A 14,191-nucleotide genomic window follows, 5' to 3' on the forward strand; every position below is an offset into this window, starting at 1 on the left:
GAGAGAGAGAGAGGCAGAGACATAGGCAGAGGGAGAAGCAGGCTCCATGCACCAGGAGCCTGATGTGGGATTCGATCCTGGGTCTCCAGGATCATGCCCTGGGCCAAAGACAGGCGCCAAACTGCTGCGCCACCCAGGGATCCCTTTTTCTTAAATTTTTTTTTAAAATTTATTTTATGATAGTCACAGAGAGAGAGAGAGAGAGGCAGAGACATAGGCAGAGGGAGAAGCAGGCTCCATGCACCGGGAGCCCGATGTGGGATTCGATCCCGTGTCTCCAGGATCGTAAAAATGTTAAAATATTAACAAATAGCAAACGTCTATTTATCTTCCAGAATGGCTGTACTAGTTTGCATTCCCACCAACAGCACAAGAGGGTTCCTTTTTCTCCACATCCTTGTCAATACCTGTTGTTTCCTGTTGTTGATTTTAACCACTCTGACAGGTATGTAGTGATATCTTTTAGTTTTGTTTTGTATTTCCCTAAATATCAGTGATGTTGAGCACCTTTTCATGTGTCTGTTAGAAAAATGTCTACTTGTGTCTTCTGTCCATTGTTTTCAAGTTTGTATTTAAATTTCAGTTAGTTTACATACAGTGTAATATTAGTTTCAGGTGTAGAATTTAGTGATTCAACATTTACACACAATACCCAGTGCTCATTACAAGAGCTCTCCTTGATGAATGGATAAAGATGTTTTATGCATATAATGGAATATTACTCAGCCATAAAAAGAATGAAATCCTGCCATTTACAAGAACATGGATGGAACTAGAAAGCATTATGCTAAGGACAATAAGTCAGAGAAAGACAAATATCATATGATTTCACTCTTATGTAGAGTTTAAGAAACAAAACAAATGAGAAAAGGGAAAAAAAAGAGAGAAGCAAACTAAGAAACTGACTCTTTAGGGAACAAACTGATAGGTACCAGAGGGGAGATAGTTGTGGGGGATGAGTGAAATAGTGATGAGAATTAAGGAGGGCACTTGCTGTGATGAGCCCTGGGTGTTGTATCAAAGTGTTGAATCACTATATTGTACACCTGAAACTAATATTACACTGTACGTTAACTAACTGGAATTTAAATAAAAACTTAAAAAATATACTAACAAATGGTAACTTTAAAATAAACAAATATACTTCCCTTTAGTCAGTGCATACATACATAATTATTATTTTACTCATATTTCAAGATTTTTGATAAATATGTCACTTAGACTTTTAATTTTGTGAAAATTTACTTAATTTAAAATTATTTTTGAATAATTACAAATAGTAAAAAAATAGGTAAAATATTATTTTATTTTTTCCCATTGAGCAGGTTTCACCTGGAAATCAAGAAAAGAATTTAGCTATAAATTTGAGAATGTAGACCATCAAGTATTCAATCATTTGTCTATTGATCAACCTGTCTTATTCATTAAGAGTCTATTACTAATAAAAAAACAATGTATACACAACAACAAAAAAAGCATGATTGTCATCTTCAAGGGTTATCAATTGAATTTGAATAAATTATAGTAACCTTTAGACTACTGAAATATCCCTTTTTAAAACCGAATTTCTCAGATGCAGTAGAAAGAGTAAAAAGAAAAATTTTGAATTAAAAGCTCAAACTACTTAAATGCATTAAAACAAAAGTACAATGTACCATATATTTCTCTAAGTGGATTTCATAGTTTTTCTTAATAAAAATTTAGTTAATTCAATCTTGCAAAAAAACAACTTTAAAAAACTCTTTAAGGGAAGTTTCTAATCATGAATAAGCAAAATACTTTAATAATTTCAAATTGATTTGACCTAAATTACCCCTTCTACACTAAAAAGACAGATACAGGGCAGCCCGGGTGGCTCAGTGGTATAGCGCAGCCTTCAACCCAGGGCAGGATCCTGGAGACCCGGGACCGAGTCCCACGACGGGCTCCCTGCATGGAGCCTGCGTCTCCTTCTGCCTGGGTCTCTGCCTCTCTCTCTCTCTCTCTCTCACAAATAAATAAATAAAATCTTTAAAAAATAAAAATAATAAAAAAATTTAAAAAAGATACATCTATTCCTTGTATTGCAGAAGTCAGTAATCTATTTATGTATTTAGCGTCTCCTTTGATTCTCTTCGTGTTTTCTTTGTATATAGCCAATAAGATCATTACTTGTCATCCTAATGGTGGAATAAACTAAGAAGCAAATGTTTCAGAGAATTGTGTTATGTCAGATATAGAAAAGTTTTAGTATTTTGGAGTGGGAAATAATGGTTTTTAATAATGCTATTTTTTAAACAGAAAATATATCAATAATGTATAATTTTGACTATGTTATTCTTTTCAAAATTTACATGGATATTCAGTATATCCCAAGCTTGAATTTTATCCTGAAAAAAAAAAACGTTATTGTAATCATTAAGAATTTAAAATTTATCAAGGACAAGTAAAGCCTGGAGTTCCTTTTCTGAGTTTAGTAGATTGTATAAAAGTTTCACATTACTCATATGGCAAAAAAAAAAAAAAAAAAAAAAAAAAGGAAAAACTACAGGTCAGAAATGTAGCACATCAATCCATAAATTCAAGATGTTCAAGAGTAAGATAGAAATGAGTCCTGTAATTCAATCCAAAATGTCATGATATTTTCAAATTGTAGAAAATGATCTCTGACAGGAAATATTTGACAAATTGTGACAAGATAAGCATGCACTGCTGGTCACAGTGCCTCTTGAAGCTTCTGCTATTACTTCCAGGCTACTCCTGCCACTGGCAATACTGCCTTTTTGCCTTTTGGTCAGCAGATTCAATAGCTTTATACAAACCGAGTAACCTTTTATCTTTCAGATTTCCTTCTATCATGCCCTTCATATTTCCCACCAGTTGTGAGCCTACATTGTGAAATTAGAACTTTGCCTATTACTCAACATTGATAAAACAATTGTGTTAAAATGATTTCTAACATAACATTTTCCAAAAACTATTGTTCAAAACAATTGAGAGGCACTTTTGAAGCTTCTTGGCAAAAGTGGCAAGAAAATACAGTCAAGATCTAAATAAGATTTTCAAAACAATCTTCCAGTAGTTGGCTATTGGTATTCAGGTTATAGGTAACATGAGTCCTGACTTTCAAGACATTTTATAGATGATGTTTTCCAATACTCTTTTCACTCATTTAAGAAATACTGAGTGTCTTCTGTGCAACACACTGAATTATATATACATTATAAAAATATATAATTTGTTAAATTTAATAATATAGAAATTACCACGATATAGATAGATAGATACATAGATAGATGATAGATAGATAGATGATAGATAGATAGATAGATGATAGATAGATAGATAGATAGATAGATAGATAGATAGATAGATAGATGATAGATAGATCTATCTCCAAATTTGAGGGATGAGGTTAAGACATTTGTTTAGAGGGCTTATGCCTAGTCTTAAAATGTTAGTATAACTTAGATGGACAAAGAGTTGACATGATAAGACAGAGTTGCCAAAAATTTTCAGAAATCTGGAGCCCAGAATTGCAAGCAATTGATTATGCAAAACATATTTATGGGGAATACTGCATAACTTGTTAGGAAACAGTGGCTGAATCAAAAATAAAAGAGATTTCATCAAAGGGGATCATAAAAAGACAGGATGGTTAGATTTGCACTTTAGGTAGAACATCCTGACTACTTATGGAAAAGCATATAAAGGCGATGATGTGATGAAGTTGGAATTAAGGCACTTTTTTAGTGCCTCTGGTGTTGAAGATAGAATTTTAGGCAACACCAGTATGCTTTGGTTGATCTTAGGAAGAGGGAGCCAGTAATACAGTCTGTAAAAATATGTTTGAAAGATCCAAAAAATTAGACTATCATCTGAACATCAATTTAATAACTAAACTTCATTAGAAATATTTCTAAACTATCATCTTAATATATTCTATATTTCTAAAGATAAATGAGGAACCCTGAAAGATTCATTTGGGAAAATGCATTTCTCAAGGAAAAGGAGGATAGTGTGAACTCATAGGAACAAAGAGAAAGTAAAATTTTAAGGTGGTATTGATAAACAGTGACAAATTATGAAGACCAGCATGATATCTTGTCAAATGTCAAGATAATAAATGTTCTTGAGGATTACATAACAACAAAAGATATGAGACTTAAAGCCAAATCAGTAGCAGTTAGTATCCTCAAACCCACCTACTTAATAGACCGTGGCCCTGAAATATTTCCCAATCAAAAGAATGAATGAATAATTCTCAAAAGATGGAGCAGACATACTCCTTCCTTCTCAATACAATTAAAAATCCTGGCAATTATATATTAAACAAATAATAGGAGATGTCAAAATGTAAAAAAGAAAAAGGCAGGCAGGTTAGAGACTTTGGGACTCAAGGAACAACATGCTTGGGAATTCTGTTTTTTTTTTTTTTTTTCCTATTCCATTTTTTTAACCCTTTATTTTTTATTATTTTTTTAAATAATAAATTTATTTTTTATTGGTGCTCAATTTACCAACATAGAGAATAACACCCATTGCTCATCCTGTCAAGTGCCCCCCTCAGTGCCCGTTACCCATTCACCCCCACCCCCCACCCTCCTCCCTTTCCATCACCCCTAGTTCGTTTCCCAGAGTTAGGAGTCTTTATGTTCTGTCTCCCTTTCTGATATTTCCCATACATTTCTTCTCCCTTCCCTTATATTCCCTTTCACTATTATTTATATTCCCCAAATGAATGAGAACATACAACAAGGCAGGAAACCACAAATGTTGGAGAGGATGTGGAGAAAAGGGAACCTTCTTACACTGTTGGTGGGAATGTGAACTGGTGCAGCCACTCTGGAAAACTGTGTGGAGGTTCCTCAAAGAGTTAAAAATAGACCTGCCCTATGACCCAGCAATTGCACTGTTGGGGATTTATCCCAAAGATTCAGATGCAATGAAACTCCGGGACACCTGCACCCCGATGTTTATAGCAGCAATGTCCACAATAGCCAAACTGTGGAAGGAGCCTCAGTGTCCATGGAAAAACGAATGGATAAAGAAGATGTGGTTTATGTATACAATGGAATATTACTCAGCCATTAGAAATGACAAATACCCACCATTTGCTTCAATGTGGATGGAATTGGAGGGTATTATGCTGAGGGAATTCTGTTATTATTTTATTTATTTTTCCTAATTCTTGACTCTGACCTAAAAAGCTGCCAAGAGAAACAGATAAAACAAGCTCAAATAACAGCCTATTATCTATAACCAAAGGATCAGAAATGTGGCAGCCAAGCAAGATAAAAGATATTTAGACAAGAACTGTTTTACTATATAGCCAAACACTGCAGAAAATCTGAGTTTTCATCCTCACCCCACCAGCAAGGTTGAGTAGGAACCCTAGATTTCTACCTTCAAGGGGCTGGAATGAGGAGCCCCAACACTGACTTGTATTAGGGTAATTAGGTAAATTAGGGAGTTAAAAAAGTCTATCCCCACTGGCCCTAAAAGTCCACCACCTCAGTGTTAGTAGAGACAACATGGAGAGCCTAGACTTTCCCTTCCACCAAGTTGTAATAAGGCACTCGTTTCCTATGATTGGGTGCTATGGAAAGAGGCCTACTAGAAATTTAGGACTTCCTCCATCCTCAAGTAGTAATACCACCCCACTACAGGGTCAGTGGAGGCAGTGTAGGGGACCAGACCACTACTTCCGCTACTTCTGCTGTAGTGGTAGAGCATCTTCCAGGGTCAACAATAGCTGAATGGGGAACCTGGCAATCATGAAGAAATGTCTTACTACCCTCAGCTATTGTGTTACTAAATAGAAAATTTCAGTAAGATCCATAGTCTCAGAATATAATAATAAAATATTCAGGCCTCAGTTGAAAATCACTCATCTTACCAAAAACCCGTAAGTTTTCCAAACTAAATGGAGAAAGGCAGTCAATAGATGTTAACACCAAGGACAATGTTAGAATTTTGACAAAGATTTTAAACTAGTAATGATAAAAATACTTCAATGAGCCATTAGGGGCATGATTGAAACAAATTTCAAAAATAGAAAGCCTCAGCAAAGAAATACAAATACAATATTAAAAAATAACAAAGTGGAAATTTTATGGCTAAAGTGCAATAAGTAAAATAAGAATCTCAGTGGATTGACATTTATTATCAAAATGTGAACAGTATGAGGAGCTCTACAGACCCACTCCCAAGTGAAAAAAAAAAGCAGAGCTAAAAAACAAAACAAAACAAAAAACTAAAACAAACAAAACCCCAACCATTTAGAGCCTCTGGAAAATGTCCAAATGCACACAGAAAGTTAATAAATATTTATTTATTCAAGAAGGCTTTAAAACTCAGTAAAAACAAGATTTTGTACCATTTGAGAAAAAAAAAAATCACCTCTCTCCCCCCATTTCCAACCGGCTCAGCTTAATGAAACCTCCACTCTGGTGAGCTGGTCAAAAAGAGAGGTTCCCTTTCTTCCCATTCCCCTAGGAGAGAAAGGCCACCTCTATTTCTTATTCCCTCTATCTCCAAGTTGAAAGGCTAAATTTATGGTCAGTGAAGCTGAGGGATCAGGGATTCCCTTCCTCCACTGAGCCTCTACCCATAGGGCAGGGTTTTTAAACGCAGACATGGAGGGCCTAAAATATGAGGGCTCCAAGCATACTCATAAACCAGAGTGTCCAGACCAGAGAAGAAAGCCGAGAACACCAGAGCATCCCTCCATCATCTCCAGCACCCAGTGTAGTTGCTGAGCTTATTTTTTTCCAGGAGGAGAAGTAGTTCATAAGAAAAAGAGAGTATCTTAGTGAAGTATAGGTTAAACCAGAGGCCAACCAATTCAACAAGAAAAACTAGGAAAAGAGATAAAAGAAACTCCCAGGAGTCAGAAGAAAGAGCAAAGACAGGACTCCTAAACTATCGATAGGTGCCCAAATTTAACTGGATCTGACAGATGAATGATGTACACCCAAGCACTATGGAAAAAATCTACTTGCAATTAGGGGAGCTTAACGGGCTGGGCATAATATCAAATGATGCAGACAAGTGTAACAGAGGTGGAGGAAAGAGAGGGTCAAAGAAAGCCCTGTTAAGACTACTGTCATCCCAGGGTGACTTCACATACTCAAGGCTCTGGCCTATGGGGAAAAACCCCGATGACTCCACACTTCACTAAATAGATTACTAAAATAACACAACCAATTCATAAAAAAAAAAAAAAAAAAAAAAAAAAAAAAAAACTAAGAAGCAAGAACTACAACAAAAAGTAGACCTTGAAGTGTAGGGAGGGATTCAGCACCTGAAGTTGCTGCAATCTATTGCCAAAAGGGGCCATTTGTCAAAACATTTTACCACACTTCAACTATGGTAGCATAGATATCTGGATATTTTCCCTCAGAAAAATCTTAAATAGTCCCATCTAGCAATACTCTTTTTGAAATTGATCTAAAAAATTGTGTCTTGTCTACTACAAATTTTTGTTCTATGTTTACTGGACTCAAGATATGTATTAAACACTGTATCTGATCTGATTTCTGTCTTCAGACAGGGCAACATAGGAAAGCAATACAGAAAAGAAATAAAAATAAAATATCAACAGCAGAGCAATGCACTGGGGAGGATGGAGAGTAGACAATGCATTCTTAATGACTTTTTTCTCTTGTTTTAAGAGTAGATGGGGACTAACTAAAGGCATATGTCCTAGAAAGACAAAGAAAGGAGGGTAGTCATTATCTTCAGTAGGTAAAGTTATTTCTGGAAATAGCATATTTTAAAAAGTCCTTATAGTAGAAAACCAAAACAAATTCATGCTAAAGGAGTGTATATGAATTGAAGGGAACAAGTGGAGATGTTTGAAGAGATAAAAAGGTAAAACAAAGTTCTGCAATCCTGGATTTGTAAACTAGTGTTTTTGTGTCCTGACAATTTTAACTATATAAAAATGTAAATGCCTGACTCTTTCTTGAAGCCAATAAAAATTCAATTTCTGAGTATGAGCACAATGATCAATTTGCCCTATTATATTAGAATGGATCAGACAACATGGGGATATCTGCATCGATAAATATTGTGTATAGGAGAAATGAAATAAGTGTAATATAATTTTCACAAGGTATAAATTTTTCCCAGTGTGAAAACAAATATATCAACTTCAATTTTGCTTTGTTTCTTTACCCTAGATTCTCTTTGGCAACAGGAAGCCATTATCCTACCACACAAACTATAGACAACTGGCAATCTTTCTAATTTTTCTCTGCCATGTCAGATGTTCATAAATAAAATACTGTATTTCTTGAGGTAGGTAAATTCTTCACAAATAAACACAAGGAGCCAAAATATAACACAATTTCTAAAGGGAATGAGCTGCTTCTATATATCAGGAACTGATTTAATATTTTCTTAATTCATTTTGGAAACCTTTTTTTGAGGCAGACTATAATGAAAAAATCTTTGTTGTGGATTATTGCCCTGATATCCTTTGTGTTAGCTGAGATTGTGCTCACCTAAAACTGTTGGACGCCGAAAATTTTTCAGCTTTGCATATGGACAGAATTAATCTTGATGAATGATATTAAGAAGGTTAAGATTATATTTTTTGGTAACTACTTGCCTTATGTTTATTCCTTTTGAAAGATCAAATATTTTGTATTGTCAAATTTTAATCAATAAGTATATATAGAATGATTATCTTAACACGATTAAATAGATATACCTTATATAGAGCTTGTACTTAAAAATAAGAGGCAACTGAGTGGCTTAGTTGGTTAAGCATCGACTCTTGATTTTGGCTCAGGTAATTATTTCAGTGTCCTGAGATCCCCTGCATCCTGCACCATGCACAGCATGGAGTCTGCTTGAAATTCTCTCTCTCCAGAGGGGGAGAGGTGCCCCTCGCCCCACCACTTGTGCATTTTCTTGCTCAATAAATACATACATAAATAGAGTGTATTATTCCTTTCTTGAGCATAGCCTAATTGTTCAAGAATAGCCCAAATATTTCTATAATATTTAATCAAATTTAGAATTGTCAACAATTTAATATTTACTTTCAGAGAGTTAAATCTCTAGTGCTTATGTTATTATAAACCATTCCTCAAATTAAAGCTATTATACAGTTAACTTCATTCAGAGGTTTTATTTTTTTTAAGATTTTATTTATTTATTTATGAGAGACACAGAGAGAGAGAGAGACAGAGACAGAGACACAGGCAGAGGTAGAAACAGGCCCCATGCAGGGAGCCCGAGGTGGGACTCGATTCTGGGTCCCCAGGATCACGCGCTGGGCTGAAGGCGGCGCTAAACCGCTGAGCCACCCGGGCTGCCCCATTCAGAGGTTTTAAAATTTGTGTTTGTCTTTGCCAAATAATAGCTCACGAAAAAAACTATATTATATTAAAATCTGTATTATTCAGATTTGAAACGGAGTAAACAAATATAAATATTCATAAATGAGTAGATTACATATTAAGTGAAGTGAAACCAATATTAATGAAAATGTCTTGCATTAATCATAAATAATACAATTAATATCATGTTATTTATTGTTGTTGCTGAGTATACAAAAATAATCATTCTACCAGTCTTGTTTAAGTTGTGCTTAAAACTGCAGGGGGGAGATGACATGTGGGTATTATTCCAAAGCAATGTGATAAATGCTGTAACAGAGATGAGTTCCAAGGATTATAGGATAATATTGAGGTTTCAATTACAAAAATTTTATGTTATATCACATTACATGTAGAAAGGAAGCACAGAATAATGGTTAGCCTGGACCCTGGTGCCAAAATCCTTAGATCAGGTCCTGTCTCTGACATGTACTAGATGTGCAACCTGGGTAAAGTTTCCTACCTCTCTAGCCTCAGGTTTCTCATCTGTAAAATAGAATCAATATAGGTAATCACTTCATTGAACTCTTAGGAGAGAAAGTGAAATAATATTAGTAATTACTTGGAATATTGTCTACAAAATAATTTTAAGTTCTATGCAAATGTTTGTTAGAAATATTCATATTGTATTGGTAAAATGAACCCCCAAAACCTTATCCCTTCAGCTTTCTTCCAGAAAGCTTGGAACTTTGCCTGCCCTCTTAATTAGAGAAGACCTGTCACAGAAGCACTCAAGCTTGGTGTTTAAAGTTAGATGCCTTTCCTGCAGCTTTTTCAGAGTAAAATTTAGATCCATCAAATGAGAAGTACTGGCTCATTTTCATAGTTATAAATTGGGTGATAATATCTATTGCTTCTGACATAAAAGTTTAATCAATTTGCATTTATAAAGCATTTCATTTTTTTATAATAATGGTATGGATTTTTTAAAAAAGATTTTATTTATTTGTTCATGAGAAACACACACACACACACACACACACACACACACACAGAGGCAGAGACACAGGCAGAGGGAGAAGCAGGCTCCACGCAGGGAACCCGACAAGGGACTATCCCGGGACTCCAGGATCAGGCCCTGGGCTCAAGGCGGCGCTAAACTGCTGAGCCCTCCCGGGCTGCCCAAGCATTTCATTTTTATTGACTCTCGCTTTGCAAACAACCCTGACATAAGTTGTGATATTGTAATCATTATTTTGTGATGTAGAAAATAGAAAAGTAATTTCTAACCCATGACAACTGCAGAATAGAACAAAAGAAACACGTCTTTGTAGTAGATTTGGATATTTTCCACAAATGTAAATATAGCAACCAGTTACACATGAGAAGGAGGTGACTAAGAGTGTATTTGGGCACCGTGTATGTTCTACAATCAAAGTGAAGGCAGATGATTCCATAACTAAACTATTACATAAATGTATATACACACATTTGATACATATGTATGCGCATATATACATGTATATAATATACACATATATTACATGTACACACATATGTATGTGTGTCTATGTGCTTAAAGTATTCACATTAAACAATAGTTGATTATTCAATACATTGGAATTCTATTGAATATCCTAACTGGATAACTAAACTTGTTAGTAAATGAAATATTTAATAATGTGCAGGCTTGTCATTTCTGATGATCAAAGTTGATCACTATTATTTTCTATACGTGGATTTATTATATTTGTCCCACCTTCTTACTAAAATATTTCTTAATAATATTTGAGTAGCAATCTCTTTAATGGATTTATTGATGTTCATAATTTCATGGCAGGTGACTAATTTTTATTGTCTTTAATCTTGACAATACCTTTTATGTAATAGCAAAAATTAGGTATTTTTATTAACAAAGTCACTTGACTTTCTGTAATATATTGGTAGTTTGATCCTATTTAACCTTTTTAATATGATAATGTACTTTGTATTTCACAGCATTTTGGTCAGTAGTCTTAGAGTTAACACTCAAGACTCAGGACTTAGTTTGATTTAAGCAAATAACTTACTTGAAATTATCAGCATAAATAAATAGGTAAATACTTTTTTTAAGTGACTAAAAATATTCTGGGTTATTCACAATGACACTAATTACATAATATCTTAAAGTTGCTTCCAATTATTACTATGTGTAAATCTTTTTTATCTAATTAGATATGATTCCCTGAAAGAAAGAAAGGTCATAACTAATCTCTTACATCATCAGAAGTTAGAATAGTTTAGTGTGCTTTAACAAATAAATCATCTCTTTTTTGTTCTATACTAAATGGATTTAAACTTAATTTCCTGAATTCAGTCTCACAAAGTTCTCTCTTTTTTTCATATTTCATTCAGTATGATTTTGATAAAAATATAAAACTATGTCATCAATGTCTTTGTGGATCTTTTTTTTTTGTCTTTGTGGATCTTATTTGCTTATAAAATTTTTAAAAAAATTCACAGAATGGAACAAGAATTTGATAACCCAAATCTTTGACACCTCTACTATCTCCTAGAATTGATTTTTTTTTTTTTGTTTAGAAGACTAATGTTTTGGGCAGCCCTGGTGGCTCAGCGGTTTAGTGCTGCCTTAGACACAGACCCAGGATGGAGTCCCATGTCAGGCTCCCTGTGGGGAGCCTGCTTCTCCTTCTGCCTGTGTCTCTGCCTCTCTTTTTCTCTCTTTCTCTCTCTCTCTCTCTCTGTCTCTCATGAATAAATAAATAAAATCTTTAAAAAAAAGAAGACTAATGTTTTCCTGACTCTTCAGTAAATTAGTAAATTGCTTATCCACAGTAAGTATATTCTGCCATTATTTTTTCCGGTATCAAATAAGAAGATGACAGTGTTTTTGTTGACATATAATCCAGTACCTTACTTTCTAGGACTCACCATATGTGTGAATATATGCTCATGACTCTCACATATTTATAGAGAGGATATAAAGATTATCTATCTATCTATCTATCTATCTATCTATCTATCATCTATCATCTGTGTATTTATCTTTGCATCTATACCTATGCATCTATCTACCACCTATTTCTCATCTATTTATTGATCTATCATCTATTTACATCACACACACACATATGACAGAAATTATGAAATGGTGAGTGCTTCAACCAGAGTTTTTCATTCTTATTTTATCAATGGTCTCTAATTGTCTTAATGCACATTCATTTGTGTTAATAGGGAATATGCTAACTTCAGTTTGTAACTGAATTTGTGATTTTTTATGCTTTACATTAATCACTTTACAAATAGATTCATTGAGTGCCTACATGTCAGGAACTAAACTGGGGTCAGAGATTTTAATGGGTTAAAGGCATACCTCATCATTGCCTCTGAGAAACTTGCAGACTAGTGGAATACTCATGTAAATTAAAAAAAAAAATAGCAGTACTAGTGTAAATTAAAAACAAAAATAGTATTACCGATACACATATACTTTCATATATAATGTATGTATATATAATGTACGTATATATGTATTATATATGTACATATATATTTAATATAATTTAATATCTTCTGTCTCTAAGGAATGTATATTTTCCCCAATTCTCCACTCAATGCACTTATTCTTTTTTTGTACTTTTATTTTCTATCATCTATCTTTCCGGCCTTATTCAGACTATTACTTCCATTTCAACACTGTTACTAGGGCTTCCTTCCCTACCAACATCCTAGTGTTTTTCACTACCACTTACTTTATATTCTTGGTAAATGCATGAAAGCCTAGTATCATTTTTTGTTTTCCCATTTTAAAATGATTAGATAAGCTTTAAAAATTGTATATATTAACAATTACAGTGTATGCATTTTATCATTGATTACAGAAATATTTTATTTATCACTGTCATTCTAAAACATTCTTCATGGTGACTAATCAATTCTTTGATTCTTTCCTTTCCTTTCCCCCATTATAGAGCTATGTACTCTGGATCCTAGTCTTACCAATGGCCTTTCATACACATTTAATAAAAATATTGAGGACAACCAGGAAATGAATCTTCAGTTGCTCTCATACTCATCCAAGAGCTGTCTCAAGCCTCATAACATTTTCTACCTCAGTGAAGAGTTGCAACTCTTACTCTAACGCTTCACATTTAAAGAAATGATTCATGCCCTTCTGTGTTTTTGCCTCTGTTTATGAGTAATTATTAAACTGAATTAAAATAATCTCAAATCCTTCTTTTAAATAATTAATCAATTAAGATATATTGACTTTTATTCAGAACTATTTTAAATTGAATCAGACTCTTTTATTAATTTAAAATGAACTTATAGATTTCTATCAGAATCAGTGTGGATTCTGGGACAGAATATATGAGTAATAGAAGATAGAAAGCAACTGTATAAGAGGAAAAAAAAAACCCTTCCTTTGTAATAAATTTAGAGTTTGACTAATTGATATTACAGGTAGAATGCTTGCATGTGGAACAACCCAGATCTGTTTACCAAACTCTATAGAGAAGCAACACAATGTACTTCTGTGGATTCTTCATTATAGTGAGTCAACATCACAAGTTTCTAAAAGCAGATCATTTTTCAACATCATAACTCAAATTAATCTTAAGGTGATTTTGAAAATTCTTCTAATTTATATGTTGGGTAATCAATTGTTTATATGAAACTTCTCATAATTCAGATCAGGAGAGGGACTCCAAACTAGGAATGGAAGCAGTGTTTCTTTCCCAGGAATAAATTCTGGAAACATGCTAGGTGTATAAAGGAGAAAATCTGAGTTTAGAGTTTCACATGTGGAACACAGTGTTTCTGTTACAATACATACAGATTTTGTAAGATTCTTTCACAACTACCCTTACTCAATTACT

At 33.9% G+C, this 14,191-nt stretch overlaps 1 long non-coding RNA gene across 1 annotated transcript; it reads left to right on the top strand.

Annotated features, from left to right (window-relative positions):
• Window positions 1-333: 333 nt before the first annotated feature.
• LOC140603369 (uncharacterized) lies at window positions 334-13,475 on the top strand. Its single transcript, XR_012006342.1, has 3 exons — window positions 334-445; window positions 8,166-8,283; window positions 13,283-13,475. It is a non-coding gene; the product is annotated as an uncharacterized lncRNA (long non-coding RNA).
• The last annotated feature ends 716 nt before the right edge of the window (window positions 13,476-14,191 follow it).

The sequence above is a fragment of the Canis lupus genome, chromosome 14, assembly GCF_048164855.1.
Source record: "Canis lupus baileyi chromosome 14, mCanLup2.hap1, whole genome shotgun sequence".
Taxonomy (NCBI): domain Eukaryota; kingdom Metazoa; phylum Chordata; class Mammalia; order Carnivora; family Canidae; genus Canis; species Canis lupus.